The 11,170-nt window shown below is 53.8% G+C and overlaps 1 protein-coding gene and 1 long non-coding RNA gene across 2 annotated transcripts in view; one reads left to right on the top strand and one right to left on the bottom strand.

The window, feature by feature from the left end:
* Positions 1-2,467: 2,467 nt before the first annotated feature.
* LOC129392457 (uncharacterized) lies at positions 2,468-5,448 on the bottom strand. Its single transcript, XR_008618330.1, has 3 exons — positions 5,356-5,448; positions 4,940-5,017; positions 2,468-4,124 (listed from the first exon to the last, which is right to left on the bottom strand). It is a non-coding gene; the product is annotated as an uncharacterized lncRNA (long non-coding RNA).
* A 958-nt stretch (positions 5,449-6,406) lies between these two features.
* The window catches only part of GLI2 (GLI family zinc finger 2), a 250,812-nt gene continuing 246,048 nt past the window's right edge, over positions 6,407-11,170 (top strand). The window contains exon 1 of the mRNA XM_024117097.2: positions 6,407-6,515. The gene's annotated coding sequence lies outside the window, so the exon portion shown is untranslated. The remainder of the gene's footprint in view (positions 6,516-11,170) is intronic.

The following is an 11,170-nucleotide window of genomic DNA, read 5'->3' as shown; positions in this document are numbered from 1 at the left end:
CCACATGCCACGGAGCAACTAAGCCTGTGAGCCACAACTACTGAGCCTGCACTCTGGAGCCCGTGGGCCACAACTACTGAAGCCCACGCGTCTAGAGCCCGTGCTCTGCAACAAGAGAAGCCACCGCAATGAGAAGCCTGTGCAATGAAGAGTAGCTCCCGCTTGCCACAACTAGAGAAAGCCTGCGCGCAGCAACAAAACCCAACACAGCCAAAACAAAAAAAAGAAACCCACAAGGCATCTTGAGAAAAGTTCTTTCAAGGGCTGGCCCTGAGATGGAAGGAAGCCTGACCGACATTCGCTGGATCTCTGAGCCCTGCTGATTTTGCTGCCTGCTCTCCAGCTCAATGCCCTTCCGTTCTCTCCCCTCCCAGGAAGGCTGCATCAATGTCCCTTGGTCCCTTTCCCCAGGTCTTTCCTTTCCTAATCTACCCTGCACTTGGAAATCTTTCAGAGCGCTTATTGCTCTGAGGCGACACAGGGGCCAGTGGGAGTGCCACCCAGACAGGGACTAGCAGGTAGAAGAAAGCAAGGGCTGTAGCTCATTCATCTTTTCATCTCTGAAGTTCACGGTACATGGTAGAAGCTCAACAGAGCCGAATGAATGAATACGTGTGTGTGCATGAATGTACCCATTAGCCAAAGAGTTTTGGTCCTTCCACACTTGACTCCCTCCCCACTGTGTCCTCTAGGGTAGCCCTAAGAGGGAAAAGGATTTTCGCTGGTTGCTTCTGTGGGAAGGGGTTCTGAACATCTCCCAACTTTGCACAAATCCCCTGTGTGAGTCTCTGCATTGCTTCATCCCACAACGTTGTCTGGGAGTGGGTTGAAGATTTGGGCTATAAATCAGAAATGATTGTTGGTCTTTGGCCCACCTGGCATCCTCCCTCTGTGTACCTGTCCTCTTATTGGTGCCCCTTCAGGTGCCATCTTTATGTTGTTTAGTTCTCCTATAGAAGCTGGTTCTTTGGAAAGGATCTGATAAATTTATTCACAGTGGTAAGGAGTATCCCCTAGCAAGGGTCTGTGTTAGCCCTCTCAGGTGTATCTGCACTGTAATAACAGACACAGCCTAAAGTCATAGGATTCACTCTTGACTTCACAGTGTCACTGGTCCCAGACAGCCTGTTGGGAGGTATGTTGGGATGGAAGGAGTGGGCGAGACTGAGGGCCATCTCAGGACCCCTGGAAGCATAACACAGGATCAGTCTCCTTTGGGGATTGGCCCTTGTTCTTCTGACGCCCTCTTAGCCACCGCCCACCCCTCACTTACTAAATCATCTTGTGTCCTTCAGTTGTGGCCAAATCTGCGTGTCTCCTGACGAAAGCGTAGATTCCTTGAGGGTAGGGATTGGGTGTCTCACTTCTTTCTAGTGCGTCTAAGTGCTAGCTCCTGGGCTTTGTGGCCACGCCACTAAATGACACACCTGGTGGGCTACCTCAGAGCCCTTTTCTAGTCTTTTCTGTGTCTCCGGCCAGATTTGTGTGGTGGATTGTGTGTTTCCAAAAGTAGCCTCAGCACCGTTTCTGCCCCCACATGCTCTTCAGAATCTTGCCTTTCCCCATCGAGAAGCAGAGTCTAGTTTTCCTGCCCTTGCATCTAGGCAGAACTTTGGGTCTCAATGAAAAGCATGCAGCCAAGTGATGCTGGGTGACTTCCAAAGTTTCCTGAAAAGCGATAGGGCTTCTGCCTGGCTATCTCTTGTGATGCTCACCCTGGGAACCCAGCAACCACCACGCTGTGAGGAAGCCCACACTAGTCTCAGGAAGCCCACACTAGTCTCAGTACTGGACCACATGGAGATGTCCAGACCAAAAGGAACCGAGGCCCCCAGCCACCAGCCGGCATGAACAGCAGGCAGTGTGAGGCGGCAAGTCTTCAAATGACCTCAGCACCAGACTTGGAGTCTTCCAGCTGAGGTCCGCACACTGTGAAGGGGAGACAAACCGGCCCCATGATGCTCTGTCCAAAACCCTGACCCACAGGATCTTTGTGCATAATTAATGGTTGTTTTACACCGTTGAGTTTGAGGGTGATTTGCTACACAACCCTAGTAACTGGAACACTGTGCAAAGATGCACAAGCCACTTCTCTTTGTGCCTGGATTTTCTTGTCAACAGGTTCCTTTTACAGAAAGAGAAAAGAGGGAATCGGAGCACTGCTTCCCCCTCTTCCCTCCCTTCACTGACTCTCCCTCAGCCCTTCTATTCCCGCCCCCCAGCTTTATTGTGGTAGAATTGGTGTATCAAAATTGTACCTACTTAATGTATACAATTTGGCGAGTTTGGACATATGTATACACTCATATTACCATCACCACAATCCAGATAACAAATATATCCATCACCTCCCAAAGTTTCCTTGTATCCCTTTTTTTCTGTGTGGTAAGAACACTTAACATGAGATTTACACTCTTACATTTTTTAAATTATTTATTTATTTATTTATTTTTGGCTGCGCTGGGTCTTCGTTGCTGTGCGCGGGCTTCTCATTGCGGTGGCTTCTCTTGTTGCGGAGCACAGGCTCTAGGTGCGCGGGCTTCAGTAGTTGCAGCACACAGGTTCCGTAGTTGTGGCTCACGGGCTCTAGAGTGCAGGCTCAGTAGTTGTGGCTCGCGGGCTTAGTTACTCTGCAGCATGTGGGATCTTCCCAGACCAGGGCTCGAACCCGTGTCCCCTGCATTGGCAGGCGGATTCTTAACCATTGCACCACCAGGGAAGTCCCTTCCTTCTTTTTTAAGGACGTTATTCCATTGTATGTTTATACCACAGTTTCTTTATGCATTTCATCTGATGACATACGTTTGGGTCGTTCCCCTATTTCGATTACTGGGAGTAATGCTGCGATGAACATAGAAGTGTGGATATCTTTTCAAGGTCCTAATTGAGATTGCTGGATCATATTCTAGTTTTAGTTTTTTGAGAGACCGCCATACTATTTTTCATAATGGTTACACTATTTTGTACCATTTTAATTTCACTCAACATTACTTGTGCACTGACATTCCCACTGTCAGCGCACTAGGGTTCCATTTTTTCAACTGCCTCGCCAACACTTGCTATCTTTTGTTTTTTTGATGATAGCCATCCTAACAGGTGTGAGGTGATATTGCCTTGTGGGTTTTTTTGTTTTTGTTTTTTCTGGCTGAGCAGCATGTGGGATCTTAGTTCCCTGACCAGGGATTGAACCCGTGGCCCTTGCATTGGAAGCTTGAGGAGTCTTAACCACTGGACCGCCAGGAGGTCCCTTGCCTTGTGGTTTTGATTTGCATTTCCTGGACGGTGAGTGATGTTGAGCATCTTTTCGTGTACCTGTTGGCCATCAGTATGCCTTCTTTGGTGAAATGTCTATTCAGGCCCTTTGCCCATTTTTTAACCAGGTCATTTGTATTTTTGCTATTGAGTTTTAGGAGACCCTTACATATTTTGGAAATGAACTCCTCGTCAGTATATGGCTTGCAAGTACTTTCTCCCATTCCATAAGCTTTTTCACACTGTGCATTGCTTCCTTTGCTGTGCAGAAGCTTTTTTGCTTAACCTAGTTCCACACATCGATTTTTGGTTTTTTTGATCCTTCATTCCGTCTTCCTATCAGTGCAACCTCGCTTCCTCAGGTAAGCCTTATCGGCACCCCCAACTGCTGCCTCCTGTTAGTTCAGGTCACCCATCGTGAGCTCTTAGATCACTTGGTATTTTTTCTTTACCCAGCTTGCGATTATGTATTTGTCTGTGGTTATTCATGAAACATTAAGCTCCATGAGGGGAAGGATCTCGTTCATTCCACTCACTGTGATGTCACATCACTTGGAATGGTACCTGGCACACAGAAAGGTGCTGACTGAACGAACTGGCACTCGCCCAAGGTCATACATTTAGCTCTAGACCTGGGGCCAGGACCTTGTGTCCATCGTTCACTTCTCTGCTCTACCAGTTTGCCTCCACTCCAAAACTTCTGCTGTTTTTGCTCAGTGCCCAGACTTCTGACCATCTAGAGATCAAGGCGTGATGTTTACACCCTCTCCTCAAACCAAAAGATTCCATCTTCTTCTCAACAGCCACCTTCTTGCCAAAATAAGCCAGGAAAGGTTATGGAGTGCCTGGATTCCAGCAGGAGTGGAGCGGGTCTGAGAAGAAAAACAGAGAAAAGGAACTATCCCAAAATGTCGATTTGTTTAAACTTCTTCGCCAACTTAACAACACAAGGAAACCAACAGAGACAAGCTTGTAATGAAGTAATCAGCCAACGCTGCTAATATTCCAGTAACATGAAATGGTTCTGCACATTTCATGGGGTAGATATGAGTGGGGTCATTAAAATATGGCCAAGGAAGGGAGGGAGAGTTTACTTTTCCTGTCTCCTTAGAGCCTGTGTCTGAAAGCTCAGCAGGAATTTAAACAAATAGCATGGAGGAATGGTGAATCTGATCAGATTTAAAGAGAAAGTCCCTTCCAAACTTCTCTTCCCTTTAATAAATACACTGAGTTCTGCAAGTTTTGCTTTTTAAAAAACCCTGCAGGTTTTTTTTCCCCCCCAAATCTGGAGAGCCTATTTGAGAAATTGCATCAAATTGTTGTGATAGTGTTCTGCATACATATATTTTTCTAGATCAAGAAGAAATTGTTCTGTCATGTAAATGAATGTAAGGAGAATAAAAGGAAGGTAGGTAATAGGGAAGATAATGCTCCCTCTTTGATTAAAAAGTGAAAAATAAAGTTAGAGGAGGGTTAATGGCAAATGGAGAGAGCTACTGAGAAAAAGGGATTACATCAGTAAGATAGGCTGGTGAACGGAGGGTAGAATTGGGTCTCTGAGAACTTGGTCCCCCTGCATTCTAGACAAGATCCAACTGTAGGAAGGAGGGCTGAAGGGAGAGAGCTGCTCTCACCCCCACCCCCTACAGGATGAATTTAGTTGAGCTAATGGTTCAACTAAACCTACTGAATTCGTGGAGGATGGCAGTTCAGTGCTCTGGCCTTGGACAAGTTACTTCACTTCTTTCAGCCTCAGTCTTCTCACCTGTAAAATGGGGGAGAAGAAAACCTACCTCACAGAGTTTTGTAGGTTAAATAATGTAAAAGAAATATAACGCATCACCCAGCACATCGTAAGTGCACCACAGACATTAGAGAGAAAAACAAAAAACCTCCCCCAGTGAGGCACTCTTTGGGGGAGGACCCTCAGCCCTAGAGAGGCTGGGGGCCAGCGAGGGGTTGGGGGACTCTTCAGCCAGAGGCACCCCGCCGCGCTTCTCCAAGCCGGGCAGGTCGGTGCTGGGCTGCGGTGCGGCCTCAGGGCCCAGGGCTCGTCACCTAGTTTGCTTAAGCAAGTTCTTTCACACACACACCCATACACACTTTGGCCCGAAAATTCAGTGAGGTTTTTTCTTTTCTTCCTCTGTTGTTGTTAGGTTCTGATTACTTCCATCTGGTTGCGGCAGCTTGACTGGAGTCTCTAAAAACAAAACAAAACAAACAAAAACCCTTCCTACCAAACACACAGGCACCGAACCTAGAAAGCTGCTTCGCTTCTCACCAGCAGGCGCCCAGAGGGCGACTCGCGCAAGTCGCGGCGGGGGGTGCGCAGGCCGCACCCCGACACCTGCGCGCGCCCCTGGCCGCCAGAGGGTCGGCGCAGAACCAGCCCCCCTAGAGGCAGCCTCCCTCCCCGCCGCCCTCCCGTCCCCCGCTTCCGCCCCGGCGCCCGCAGAAGCGGGCGCCCTGGGAACGGCGACCCGGGCATCTCCCGGCGGAGGGGGAAGAGGGAGGCGGGGAGGGAGGGGGGTTTCAGAGATTGAAAACAGCCTTCCCCGCGCCTCGGCTCCGGAGCTCATCTGACTTGAGTTAGCGACGCACCCCCCCCCCGCCCCCGCCCCCAGCGCCTTAAAAAAAGTGTTGGAGACTGGCGCGCTCCTGCGTTCTCTGCTCGAACTTTCTTCGTAGGTGTGCTCTCTCTCCCAGGCGCTGGGGAGGAGGGTCCTCGGCCGCCCCTCCCCTCCGGGTCCCCCGGGTCCCCTCCGGGCGGGGGCGCGCGGCGCGGGCGGGGGCCCGGCGCCCGGTGTGCTGCAGCCGTGCGCGCGGGGGCGCTGCGCCGTGCGGACGCGCGGCGGCCTGGAGCGCGGGAGTGCCGCAGCTCGCCAGCCGAGGCAGCACGGCTCCGCGGACTTTTTTTCAAACTCCCATCAATGAGTCTTCGAGGAGGAGCGGGAGGCGGCGGCGGCGGCGGACGCGAAGGAAGGCGAGGAAGAGCCGGCGGAGCGGCAGGAAGGAGCGCGGGCCGCGCGGCGCGCCCGGGCCTCGGGGAGCTGCTCGCTCGCCAGCGGTAGGGTGGCCCGGCCCCCGCCCGCCTCTCGGTCCCCTCCCCTGCCTGGCCCGCCCCGCCCCGGCCGGACTGAGTCCCGGCACACGGCAGCCCGCGGCGGCTCGCCGCGCCAGCCAAGTTGGGATGGGGGCCCGCAGGCACCGCTCGGCGCCCCGGAGGCCACCTGCGTGCTAGAGGCAAACTTTTGTCTCCCTCGGTAAAGTGGCTTTGGCCTTCTTTTGCTTGCTTTTCGTCGCGAAGCGGCCCCTACTCCGGCCGACCCCGGGCCGAGGGGATGCTGCGCCGTCTCGGAGGGTCCCTCGGCCGGGCAGCCGCGCCACGGCCCGGGGATCCGGGCACCGGGCTAGCGGGCGGCCCGGGTCCGGGTTCCGGCCTAGCCGGGGGGGGGGGACGTAGGGGGGTCCGGGGACTAGGAACTCGTAGCCGGGGGGCGATTTTGCATCCCCCTCCCCACCTGGGGGAAAGAGCCGGTGTTCTTGGGGTGCGCAGCCAGCCGGCCTCCACCGCGCCTCCACCTCGCCCGAGCCCGGGGCTGGTTTCTCGGGAGGTGGGGTAGCGCCGGAGGCTGGGATGCTGCGAAGCTCCAGAGGTGGGCGGTGGCAGCGTGTCTCCAGGGAGTGTGTCTCCGGGAGTGTGCCGGCGGTGGAGGAGCTGCAGCCGGCCGCTGCGAACTTCTGACTGCACTTCTCAGCGCAGCCCGTCCCGAGCCCTGCCTTTCTTTCTTTCTCGCTCCTTCCTCCCCCTCGTCAGGCCCTGTTGCCCCCTCCCCCTCGGTCAGGCTCTTCCCTCCGGCCTCCCTCCTCGCTTTTCTCCTCCGCCTCTATTGCCCTCCGCCCCGAGAGCCGCTTGACTTCCCGGAGGGGTCCGCGCGTAATCCCTCGCCCTTTCCTCGGGTCCCCCCCACCCCGCACTTTCTTCCCCGCCCCCACTCATCGTCGGCGCCCCCCCCCACGGCAATCTCTCAACAAGTATATTTGCTGAGGAATTTGAAAAATCCACTACTGCAACTTGATCTGTGTGTGATGGATGGGGAGAGGCGCGGAGAGAGTTGGGCGCCAATCCTATTAAGGGTTTAGAAAGGGGAGCGTTTTCCCCGGACGGGGGCGGGGGGGCGTGTAGAGGGGGGAGGAGGAAGGGGGCGCGTGCTTGTGTGTGTTTGTGTGAGCGCGCCCGCCGCGTCGGGGAGCTGGAAGTCCACCCATCTCGGCGCCGTTTCAGCCCAGCAGTAATTGCTGTCATTTCCTAGGAAACCCGACTTTTACTGCGCGGGGAGCTCGGGATGGAGCCCGCGCGCTTCACCCCGGGTGGCCGGCCGCAGGGACGCTCGTAGGCTTTGGGTCTCCCCCAGGGGGCCTTCCTCCACTCGCCTCTCTTTTGTGTCATTTTGATGTGGCTTTCCGAGTTGATCCCGGCTGGAAAAGTAGACTTTTCCCTGGAGTCTGGTGCCGGGCCCCGGGGGTCCTTCCTGCGCTCCTCTGCCCTCCGGCCCGGGCATCCCGGGCGGTGCTCGGCCTGCGGCGCGGACTTTGCAGCCCAGTGGCCGCGGCCGCGTCCTGGGCCCCCGCCCCGCCGCCCCCGCCGGGCGTGTGAAGGTTTAATCCCGACAGCTCCAGATAAAGGAGCAGTTGTAAAACGCTCATATGCTGTTTGCTGACGAGGCTCAGGGGGATGTTGGAGAATTTGAAAGTAAACGTTTCCCTCGCAAGCGGCATAAAATAGTGTTTAAGCAAATATTGTATTGGAGTGCTCGGGGGCTCGGTGCCAGAAAGGAAAGTAAATAAACGGTGAAATCCAAAATGTACAGCCGTGGAAAGCCACGGAACAGGCGGGCTCGCCACCGGTGCCCCCGTGAGACTTGTTTGCTCTAGCCACCTCGCCTGCGAGACCCCTCCCCGCCCATTTCCTTACCTTGCCTGGGGGTTTCCTTCCCTCGGTGGCTTCCCTGTGTGGGCGCCTGGGAGCGGCTTTGCACTTGGCTCTGCCGGGAAAGAAGTCATTGCGTGGCGCCCTGGGCTGGTCTCCTCAGGGAGCCTGACTATGCCTGGCTGCCTTGAGTTTTGGTGCCCTTTAGGTTCTCCCCGACTTCTGGTCCGCCCTGGGGCAGGAATTCTAGACCATAGCCTCTAGGCCACTGCAGCCACATCCCTGCGGACCCTCCCTGGTCCCTTTCTTCCTTCATCTTTCTTGCTTTCGTTTTCCCTGACTTAGTCCTTCCCCCTCACAGCTGAGGGTTACAGGATACCATGGAGATGTTCTCCCCCAGATTTTAGGTCCCACTCAAACCTAGACGTATGGAGAATTGTCACTTGTCAGAGCGTTTCAGAGTTAGTTCAAGTTTGTGATATTTTAGGATGGTTTGTATTTGCCCTTTCCTGGGAGAAATACGCTCATTTCATGAGGTTAGTTAGTGATTCTAGGGGGAGTTAAACTAAGGCAGTGGAGGTGAGGGGCCCACTCAGCCAGGAAATAGCCCTCAGGTGACCCAGCGGTCTCTTGGTTTGGCAGCTAGTGACAGATTATAGTCAGAGCAGTCTGTTTTCAAAGTCAGTGGGCGAGGATACCAATGGGAGGGAGAGAAACACTTCCAAAGCAGGGCTGGGCTCACCGGAACAGGGCAGGACTGGCTGTTAGGGATGGTTTTTTATCTTCCGTGGGGATTGTTTGGAGGGGAATTTGCACAGGGTTCAGACTACTTCAGCAGGGCCTCTCAGGCTGCTTCCAAACTCACACTGACCCTGCCCGTGGCCTTGGAGGGGACTCTTGGCTTGGCCCACCTTGAAGGGTGTGTGGGGTTAGAGAGGCCCTTCTGGCCCGGCGGCCTTAGGAAGGCGGGCCCGTCCATGTTCTCAGGGATGCTCCAGCCCGCCTGTGGGGAGGACACGGAACAGAGAAAACCCTTTGAGTTGCCTGGTTGGAAGAGGGGGCCGCAGGGCCGCTGGTCAGCGACGCCTTGCCCGGCCGCAGGGGCCTTGGGGGCTGTGTACTGTAGCTGGCTTGTTTGCACTGCAGACTGAAAGATACACAAATACTTCATGCTTTGTGTACTTCCACACGTGCCCTGTACACAGTGCAGCCCCTAGGGCTGGATTAGCCAACCCGGGGATTCAGCAGGCAGACTGACAAAATTGAATATTTGCCTAATAAACACCCTTCTTCCAGCAGGGCCTCTCTTGACCACCCGGCGGAGGGTGGGGGGACCCCCGTCACCCCACAGATGCCAGCGATTCCCTCCAACTGGGACCAGGAGGTTGTCATGCACACTTGGAAAGGCTGTGTGAGCCCTACACACCCAGCTGGCTTGTTCAAGCGCAAAACCCAAGTCCCACATCCTTGTGGACTCAAGGCGTAGGGCAGCCTGCCTTTTCCTTGGGCAAGTGTGTGTTCAGCCGGGTTTCCTTTCATCTGAATGACGCTCGCTCCTGCTGGTGACGCTGGCTCCAGGGAGGTGGAGCCACCTGCCCTGCTTCTTTAGGATGGGGTTCTACCTGGGCCTGGGCCTGTTTCCCGGTACGCGGGGACAGCCAGGCCAGGCCAGGTGGACCTAGCTGTGGACCACTGCAGCCGTACCTGCTGGGCCCTTTGAAATGGAACCCCGGGGAAGCAGCTCCCCGCCCCCCCTTCTTCTTTTCAGTAAGTGTCAGAGGCTCGCACACGTGAAACACGTGAAGAATGCCAAAGAGAGAAACTGTATTCTCAGATTCCAGAAAATACAGAGAGGCCGCATAGGTGATTGTACTAGCCACCGGAATAGGCAGCAATTTCAGTGAACTAGACTCTCGCTGGCTTCTAAAGAAGGCTCCCGGGAAGGGAGGCTTCTCTGTAATTGTGGCCTCAGGCTTGTTTAAAAGACGTTTGGGAAGGGGTCCTGTTTGTTGTTAGGCAGTGTCTTTTGGTAAAGAGCAACAGCTTCGTGGGTTTTAAATAAACACTTGCCACCAGATTCAATACTATTACGTATTCCAAAATGAGTTTGAGTGTTTGCTGTGGACCGTTAAAGGATTAAAAAAAAATCATTGATCATTGTTGTTAGATTTTGCGGGTGACCAAAACATCCTTAACCTACAAAACTATGTTTAACCCCCTGGGGAAGTGCACCAGCGATACCAGCAGACTTTCTGCATGTTTAGTGTCTTATTTTCCCCAATTCCTTCATCAACAAAAGCAACCTCAATATACTGGTTTGTGTTCTGATTCTGGCTTCTTAAAAAAGACACACATGGGGGAAAATAACTCACTTAAGATGTGACCAAAGAGTTCATATTAAACTGTTTCTGAGATTTTTGGTTTCAAGTGAAAAAGTTAATGTGGTTTTGTGTGTGTGTCGTTTAAAAAAAAAAGGTTGCTGGGAAGTGTGTTTTAACTGTGAGTGCCCGGTTTCAGGCATTAGCATAAGAAAAAAGTTTTAGTGCATTTCCTATTGTCTTGAATGAAGAGTTTCAGCAAAGGGAGGGAAAGCAGCAAAAGGGTGATGGTCCATTGAGATTCTTCGGCAGCTCGGGCTCGTCATCTGCCCCTGAAATCTGTGATCGGATAGCACTTTTATCTCACTTTTGCATTCTCCGGCCGTTTTCACACGTTCACTTTTTGTCAAGGTTTATTGATTATGTTTTCTTCTCTGCAAATCTGTGGAAAATTTAATGAACCAAACACAGCAGTGAAATAAAGGGGGCTTTTTATTCATTAGCAAGGGATTGATTTCCCCCCTTGGGCCGAGGGCCCCTGGCCTCCGGCGAGTGAGTGAAGGGGGTGGGGGGGAGGGGGTGGCCCTGCCCCGGGCTGAGGCGGGGCCTCCCCCGCCTGCGGCCTCCCCGCAGACCGGCACCGGCTCATCCCGGCCTCCTGGCCCCCGTG

The sequence above is a fragment of the Physeter macrocephalus genome, chromosome 2, assembly GCF_002837175.3.
Source record: "Physeter macrocephalus isolate SW-GA chromosome 2, ASM283717v5, whole genome shotgun sequence".
Classification (NCBI taxonomy): Eukaryota; Metazoa; Chordata; class Mammalia; order Artiodactyla; family Physeteridae; genus Physeter; species Physeter macrocephalus.
Note: the sequence above shows the minus strand (reverse complement) of the source record. Positions and strands in the feature narration are given on the sequence as shown.